This window comes from Mus musculus, chromosome 4 (genome assembly GCF_000001635.26).
Source record: "Mus musculus strain C57BL/6J chromosome 4, GRCm38.p6 C57BL/6J".
In the NCBI taxonomy this organism is placed as follows: Eukaryota; Metazoa; Chordata; class Mammalia; order Rodentia; family Muridae; genus Mus; species Mus musculus.
The window spans coordinates 88952322-88961676 of record NC_000070.6 but is presented as its reverse complement, the minus strand read 5'-3'; the positions used below and the strand labels follow the sequence as shown (position 1 = coordinate 88961676).

Here is a 9355-nt window from a genome sequence, read left to right as displayed (position 1 = left end):
TATCAAAGAAGTAGTAAAAACATTCTATTTTAAGAAAGAAGTGAATGCTGAAATGTAAGTTACTAAGTGAACCATCTACATTTCTCCTCCTATCCCACTGACACAACCTCTCATGAGAAGAGTGGGATGGCAGGCTCCTTTCAGGAGCTTGTCAAACATTACTTCAACGTTTTCAAATGGAATGATAATTCATTTTGTGGAGTTTCCCAGGGTGTAAGTCTAAAACCTTTTACATTACACTTCTAAGACCCTTTAGCTCAATTATGCATCCCCATTTCAAATCTGTATAGCATGACGCAAAAAAAAAAAAGCTTCAAACAATTAAATAGCCACCTAAGGACTACCTCTTTAGAGTGAAGAGATTATTAATTTTACTTATAATATACTAAAATTTATTAAAATGGGAGCTCCACAACATCTGATGGGGTAGGTCAGTAAAATTTCTGATGCATATACAGTATAAAGGGTGGGACTTAGGGTTAGATAGTAGTGGATCCTAGTCCTTTACACATTCAGCAAGGGATGTTGTCCAAGTTACTTGAGTCCTGAAACCCCAGCTTGTGATCAGTAAAATAGGGTTAATAATGATAGAAGCCCCTTGGTGCCTGCAGGTTCTAAGCAGCCTGCGTGAGAGATTGTGCAGACTATCAGGAGACTCAAGTCTATGTTAATGCTCCCTTGCATTGTTATACAATTATTAAGAATCACTGCTGTAGAAATCTATTAAATATTGTAGATTGATACTTTTCACCAGTTTATTTCACTTGGTCTTCAAGGTCAAAGTTACCTATGGTGACTAAGCAAATTTGGGGATAGATCTGTCTACCCATTGTTTTTTATTGTGTCTGTTTCATCAAACTATAAAACTTTAAACCGCAGGGTTTGTGGGAATGGTACATTTACTAAAAATAAAGACAAGTCATCATAATTTGTAATGTTTCTCGTTTACATATTACACATGGATAAGAACTTCTGTATCTGCTAAAATCGCTCAGGTAGTAGACTCTAAAGTCAAGAGGAAATGAGTCATAGCAGGTAGCTGCTGACACTTCATGCCCAGGACCTCTCATCAGAAAGGGTTTCTTTCTATTTTCTTTTTCTGATTCATTTTAAAAATATCTATTAAGAATCAGTAATATTCAAGGCACTGAGATAAACAGAGATTATACTCTCTGTGAATTTCCAACTTGGAAGAGAAAGGCCACACTTAAAACAGCTGGGATGCAAACTACACTTTGGTAGTTCTCACGGGCATGCTGAGGGAGAGTCTTATGGCTTCGCTAAGGAAGGAAAACTGCTTCCCACTGATGGTAAATGGAAGAATTCAAAAGACTTTTTACAGTCAGTAAATAGTAAAAGAAGAATCCATACAATGCTGCCATTGGGTCAGGACATGCTACCAACCTAGACTCTCTTCCATGAGAACGGTGTTTCTGTCAGAGTGCTCCAAAGGCAACAAGGACCCTGCCAATCACAGTTCTGTGTGGGACAGCACTTTGTGCACTCAATCCATCCTCAGTTAAGGAGTGACTCAATGTAACATTCTTACCATTTATTTTCTGCCTTCCAGGGTAGTTGGTCAGCTCCTGGAGGGTAGAGAAGAAGTTTTTCACTTTTAGCATGAAGTCAAGCTCAAGCAAATTACAGAGACTCAATACACAACTGTGTTAGGGAGTGGAAGGCTTCACCAAACCAAGAGACTAGGAAGGAAGAATTCAGTGTTACCAGTGCACATTAAATCCCTTACAGACAGAAGTCTTAGGGTCTGGCAAAAATGGGGCATTCAGGTCATGCTGGCACGAGGCTGGGGCTGGACCACTGCCAGGACAGAGCAGAGATGGCAAAGATACATTGTGCAATGAGCCCCAGGGAAGGTGAACAACTGCATTACTCAGCCCTGATCAGCGAAGAAAGCTCCATTATTCTCTCCTAGCCTCTGGCTTGAGGTTAGTGGCGGTGCCATGAAGCTTGAGAGCAGGCATGTAGATGTCTAAATGGTAGGGGAAAAAAAAAGGTGGAATGAAAGCTGATGAAAGAGTAAAAAGCTAGAGAATAATTTAATAATGTTAAAATTATTATTCTTTTAAATCTTGCGATTTAGATTTCTAAAAGGATGTTACCGATAAATCTGAACAACTAACATACAAGAGTAAATGTAGAAACATCTGGGGACTTTGTGGTGTTTTGAAGGTATATTGAAAATAAATATCACCTGCCACCTAACCTGTAAGAAATTCAAATAATGAAAATAGTTTTAACCTCAATGAAAATGCATGCAAATTCTCCTTTAAGTCATAAATTAAATTTTAGGTGTAATTCATTGTCCCTATACAATGCTCTCCAGAATCTAACAAAAGAGAGACACTGCTACATTCTGCACCTCTTTGAACTGGAGTTCCCCTCCTTGTGTCCATGTCACTAAGTCTGTTTCTGCTGCCAGGCCAGAGCAAGGAACTAGAGGACACAGAGGAAGGAAAGATGGAATGAGAGAGAGAGAGAGAGAGAGAGAGAGAGAGAGAGAGAGAGAGAGAGAGCAGGCTTCAAACGTCTGGGCTTGTAGAAAGGTTGGAGTTATAGAGAAGAGAATGCAAAGGAGAGAATGTTCCAGAAACCGTAATGTTGGCAAACAGAAAAGACAGAGAGGAGACAACAGCTGCTGAATAGCTAATTGATGTATGCTGCTAAAACTCCAAGAAATAGATTTGCAAGAACTGTGGAAGAAGAGACTGGGAAAGGAACTGAAGGACTAGATCTAAGGTAGCAATGACATGGAAACTTCAACTACACATACATAGTGAATCTTTTCCTAAGCCAATGCTCTGCAGGTTTTTTCCCCCTAAAAATAGGAACCATGTCCCTAAATTGGGCTAACATGAGATTTTCAGGCAATTACTATATGAGTGAAATAGTTAATTAGAAAATCCAGTAATTTGTAGCCATTAATGCATTTGCACGCGCGTGCGCACACACACACACACACACATACCCAAAGCAACAACTAATTTGAGCCTTTAAACGCTTCAGGGAGCACGTGAATAGTATGCAGTTCAAGGAAATGGAGCTTACAGATGTGTGTGTTTTCACATGAGAGAGCTGAGGTTCAAGCATCTTTCTGAAAGTCATGTAGCCGCTAAAGCATTCAGTATTTGAATTCTAGCAGTCTGGATCCACAATCTAAAATCTTGGTGGCTTTTTGAAAGAAGGGTCATACTATGTCGCTTATGCTAGCCTCAGACTTATTATGAAGCACAGGCAAGCCTCGTTTTCATGATAATTTTTCTGCCTCAGCCTCTCAAAAGCTGAGATGCTACACAGGTACCTCCATAACTGACTCAGAGGCTGAATTACTGTTATCATCCATCTCCTTCCTTCCTTCCTTCCTTCCTTCCTTCCTTCCTTCCTTCCTTCCTTCCTTCCGTCCTTCCTTTCTTCCTTTCTTCCTTCCTTCCTCCCTCCCTCCCTCCCTCCCCTCCCTCCTTCCCTTCCTTCCTTCCTTCCTTCCTTCCTTCCTTCCTTCCTTCCTCCCTCCCTCCCTCCCTCCCTCCCTTCTTCCCTCCCTCCCTTCCTTCCTTCCTTCCTTCCTTCCTTCCTTCCTTCCTTCCTTCCTCCCTCCCTCCCTCCCTTCCTTCCTTCCATACTACACACATGACCTACCACTCAGCTCCATCCTCAGCCAAGTTTGAAATCCTAACCACTATTTTGCACCATCATCTACAGAGTAGGTATGCCTATGAGTTTCATATACAGATCAAGGCTCATGAAAAGAGTTGCAATGAGAGATTAAGAAACATGATCAGCCGGGCGTGGTGGCCCACACCTTTAATCCCAGCACTCGGGAGGCAGAGGCAGGCAGATTTTTGAGTTCGAGGCCAGTCTGGTCCACAAAGTGAGTTCCAGGACAGCCAGGGCTATACAGAGAAACCCTGTCTCAAAAAACCAAACAAACAAACAAACAAACAAACAAACCAAACAAACAAAACAAACAAACAAACAAACAAAAAGAAACATGATCAATCCTGTTGTAATGCTTGTAAAATTAGGGACAGAAAGTTCTCTATATAACACCATTCATTTTGTTAAAATCCTGCCAATGACTTATGCATAAATGTTAATATTTGTCTCCATAAATATCCAGTTTGTGGTATGAGGTTTAAAGAAAAAAAATGCTAGCCTGATTTTCATTGTTTTAAGGTATTTAAAGTAGTCCATTTTGTGACCCTGTGTGTGTGTGTGTGTGTGTGTGTGTGTGTGTGTGTGTATTTGCTCTTGTATGAGATCTTTACTTTATCTCATATTTCCAAGATTTCTTTTCCTGTTTGAGGCTCCAAGGCTCACCACAGCAATAGGGAAGGGAGAAAGAATGGAGAAAGGCTGGGTTAAACAAGAATACCTATGACTGAAGTAAAACAGAATGGTGCTGCTTTCAAATGGAAGAAGTGATACAGAGGAGTGGTCCCTGAGGGTTTGTCATGCTGTCACTATGTCCAAGTTGGAGTCACAGTTTTGCAGTATGTTTGATTTTTAAGTCCACCATTCAAGAGTGTTAAATTCTAATTTTCAAAATGAACTAACAGTGGACAGTCAGTCATTAATCTACACTTTGCTCCTAATTAAAAGTGATCTTTTATTTTTATGCCTCATGTGTAGTTGAAATCCCTGTGAATATAGCAGTAATTGACATTATACCACACCTACACACTCACCCACTCTCCTGCACATATACACATAAAGAGATACCACATCCAGGAGTCAGAAATGGAAACAGAAGCACAGCCAGGCTAGTGCGCATTGATTCTGTGAGGACACATTAATTTTATGCTGTCTTCTGATAGGCTGTGGGTGGTTAGATCGGAAAGATTTCCCTATGCCTGTTGCTGGCAATGCAGTCCAACACTTGGTAACAGAAGGAACTGAAGGACGTGAAAGTGTATTACAAGCCAAAATAATGGTAACAAAGAAAAAAAAATGTACATACTCACACGTTCTGCTGTAATTGTCTCACAGTTTTTCTGCTTTTGGGCAAGTTGTTACAAACACCTATTCCCAGAAAGCTCTTTTCCTAAGTCAGCAGCGGCTGTGTTCAAGTAAGGCTTCCCCTGTCAAACGATGAGAGCATTACAAAGGCAGTCTTTTCTGATGGTTCCCACCCTCTTTCTCCACAACCTCTGCTTCAAATAAATCAGTCAAATGGATTCCTGGGTTATTTGATGAGCTACAGGGAGTAAAATAATGTAACAAGAACCAAGAATATTCACTAGCTTAAAGACGCCCTCTAGGTCTTTTCTAAAAGCATCGCTGACAGTCAAAAGGCAACGTGCTGAACACTGAGAGGCTCTGAGAGCAGGAAAAGCCCTCTTGAGGTCAGGAAAACAGTGTGGGTGGTTTAATTCGAGGAAGTTTAGTTTCCCCCAGCACTCAGCGACTCTTCTAGTTCAGTTTATTTGGTTGTTTGGGTCGGTGTCTTATTTCATATATTTCAGGGAAGGAGAGAGACTGGTCAGTACGAGGGAGGCATAGTTAACATTAATTTTTATAGGATCAAAATGAGCTAAAGATCAAAGGAACAAGGAAGCAACGTCAACATGAAAGGTGCTTAGAAAACCTGAAGCAAGCAAAAGCAAACGAGTTGGGTGCCAGCTGCACCTTACAACAGGTTCAAATCAGGTTCGTATTTCACGCTACATCCTCTCGGTCATTTGGATTTTTCCCCACTCCAGGCAGAGCACCAAAGTTGATTTCTGTCCGTCGCCCACAATCCTGTTCACACTCTTAGAGGTTCAGTGAGGTGTGTGTTCCTTGAATGTATGTACTGTGCTATACGTTGGGAGCACAGAGCTATGGGAACAGGTGGGCGAGAGGAAATGGTGGTGGAGATGGCTCTCTGGCCGGAGGCTCAGCCTAAGGAGTGCTTGTTACTTTAAAGATTTAATCCTTCCGCTGGTGATATCATTTCTGCAAGTGTTTGCTTTGGCATCTACTGCTAAACTAACAATGATCCAGCAATAAAGTGTGTCACATTACTGTGATCAGAAGCTAGGACAGATTTCTGTCACCTCCCAGATTTCTTTTGAAAACTTCCCACGCCTTGACTTGAGACCAAATCTACTTGTTGCAAAGATGGGGCAGCTTTCAAAAGACTCAGAAAATGAGCAACTTAATTAAAACATCTTTATGATGCCCTGGCGTTTTTTCTTGTCTTTGATTTTAGTTTGTTCTTTCTCAAGCTTTCAGCTGTATTTCCTCTCTCAGCCCTTGCTTTTCTTCCTTGTTTAATTTTTCTGTTCTATTTGGTCTCCTAAATAGACACATCTTAGAACCTGGAAAGGTGAATTTACCAGTGATCTACTTACCAGTGAACTCCCAGAATGTATAAAAATGAATGAGAGGAGAGGGGACCTTGAGAATGTAGGCCATGACGCTTAAGTAGTCGTCTATAGAGCACTTACGACGACTAAACAGTGTAGAATCACTTCATCAAAGTGTAGAAAAGTTGCTTGGGAGCTCCAAATTCCACTAGTTTCAACAGTTGGTTTCCTCAGAAAGAAAATGTGTCCTAACAAATTATGGGATTTTCTTGAGTGAAGTCCGATTTGGGAAACAAGGAGCAGAAATAATTGAAATTTTGATTATACAGGGAATCATGGGAAAGATTAGAAACGTGTCAGTTGAGATAAATGACGACTATTTCTGAAGATGTGCTCTTCAAATCGGGATTTTGCTAAGTGTTAGGAGGCAAATGCCCTTTTAGGAATTGCAATTAGTGATAAGAATTCTGTCAATTATAGAACATAAGTTTCCTATCCTAGCCCCCCCCCCCAAAAAAAAATCAAGAAGACAGGAGATAATCACCTATTTTACCTCGATTCTCTAAAACCAAATTTCTCAGTCTTACCAAAGTTTTAGGATATATACTGTGGAGATGAAAAATAACTATGAGAGAAATACCTGAATGATATGATTATCAGAGCACACTCATGATAGGTGGCCTTGCTGTTGAAAGCATGGCTCCTTCAAGGAACATTCCACAGAGGGCAAAGGGATCAATAATCAGCCTGATTTGAGATAGATCAGTAATTCCTTCAAGGAAAAAAATGGCTGATTAATGTTATGGGAACTGCCTTGGAGTATCCTGTTGTTAATGGGACCAGGATGGTATTAGAAGAACCCTTGCCTCTGTTCTCAGTTGGTTCAAAGAGCATATCATTTTCTCCCACTCTTCCCCTTGTCACAGCACACTTGTAGAGGAAACATCACTTGTGCTTCAGCGCTTGATGGCCAGTTTTCTGCTTCTGGGTAAGTTAGTGTTTGAGCAGTGCAGCAGACACAACTAGACCTAGGGGTAAAATTCAATTAAGTATTTTTTCAGATGGTTTACCCACAAAATTCCATAGTGTTTTATGTGTGCCTGAAGAGTTGTACGACAAGTGCCTTTCGCAACACCAGACACATGTTGGTTTCCAAATATGCTGGTTAAAAAGTGTATAATATGTAGAAGTCCCCAGCACACTCTGAGGACTCATGTCCACATAGAAAAACCATATTTAGATGCATCCCTCCTTTTTTCAAAAATCAGTCTCTCTTGGCCTGAGGCAGGATGGTGAAATGAAACAGAATTCAGTATTACAAGGGTCTGCTGTAAGCAGTAACTAACTCCTTACTTGATCTTCTCTAGCCCAGGTAGTCTGACCAGAGTACTTCAAGGTGGCAGCATTCTTCCATTTACAGATGAGCAAATAGATTCCGACCTGTTGGGCCCCAAAGGTTTCACTAAAGAGAATTCATTAAAAGTTAAAATTTAAGTGAAAATTGTAATAAATGTCAAGGTAACATTTTAATGGTGGCTGAGAAGTTTCCACACCCCAGAAAGGAATAAATTATATAAATCTTATTAGATTCCTTTTAGAGCTCTGTTTCATCACACACACACACACACACACACACACACACACACACACACACACACACACAAATATTGAGGCAAGTCTCAGATTTAGTTTTTGCAAGCCCTAACTCATATCCACAATTACTTTTTAAAGGTTTTAGTTTTATTAGGGAAATGGGACTCTTCTTGACTTGTTTATAACTGCACGTGGAAGGATTTATTTAGGTTTTATCTGTTGTTCTTTTTTGTTGTTGTCTTTTTGTTCGTTTGCTGTCTATTTTTCAGAGTGAAGCTTAGGAATCTAATTTCTTTCTTTCTTTTTCTTCCTTTTAAGTTTATTTACATCAAACTGAAAAAGAAACTAAATCAGGAGAGGATATTTCTGCACTTTTACTGCAGTCATAGACAAATGGTGTCTGTGTGGGTGAGACTGTTCTAAATGCTTTGTTGTACTTTTTTAAGTGTTGTAAACAGAATTAAAATTTATAAATACATTGAAATAAATACCATACGTTCTATGGTAACCTAAGAGTTTAAAATTTTACATTTGAAAGGATTATATGCATTTATTAAAAAAATCAATAAAACCACCAAGCATGTCAAAGAGAAAAGAACCGGATGTTTACACAAAAGGAATAGAAGTGTTTTAATAAACTGTTTTTCTTAAAATTTCAACATTTATAATACTTAAAATGAAAGTTAAGACAATAATATACTTATACAGCCTCAAAGCAGTGGGAAATTTTTATTTATATTTAAAACACACACACACACACACACACACACACACACACACACACACACACACACACCACACACACAAACACCACCACCACCACCACCACCACCACAGGCATATCTTTTTGCCAGGTAGTTTGGTAAGGGAAATTCAAAATGTATAAAATAAGCTTTGAGTATATGTTTGAGGTCACATGAGGGACTACTCTTAAATGCAGGCAAATATTTAAGCATGAGGGTTGCCTCTGCTCATTTTTTCCCTTCTTCCTTTCTTGTTGATGTTTGAGACAGGGTCTCATGGAGTCCAGGATAACTTTTTCATTTTTATTCTCCTGCCTCTACTTCCTAAGTGATTGGATTGTTGGCATATGCCTTTCTTTATGAAGTAAAAATCAGGGGACCTTAATATCCTCAAACAAGAAGCCCATAAAAAAATCATCTGATGACATCTGAAGGTAGATTCGTAGGACCTCACAATAATGCGCTTTAATGTGGTCTATAAACACATATTACAGTGGTTCCCAACCTCCGGGAAGATGCTTAGCAAGTGATGCCAGCTGCAGTTATCTCAGTCTGAGTTATTAACTCATTTTCTAACTATTCCCAAGCTTATATTTAGTAAAAGTATAGAAGAAAAGAGAGAGGAAAAACCCATTGTAATCAAGTCTCTGATCAGATAGGATATGAATGGTGGAAAAATAGAAAATAATGATTCATTTCTAGATGTCTAAGTTC

At 39.6% G+C, this 9355-nt stretch overlaps 1 long non-coding RNA gene across 1 annotated transcript in view; it reads right to left on the bottom strand.

Moving 5' to 3' along the window:
• Positions 1 to 5261, bottom strand: part of Gm34568 (predicted gene, 34568) — a 74886-nt gene extending 69625 nt beyond the window's left edge. The window contains exon 1 of the long non-coding RNA NR_166610.1: positions 4976 to 5261. This is a non-coding gene — a long non-coding RNA (predicted gene, 34568). The remainder of the gene's footprint in view (positions 1 to 4975) is intronic.
• Positions 5262 to 9355: the final 4094 nt, after the last annotated feature.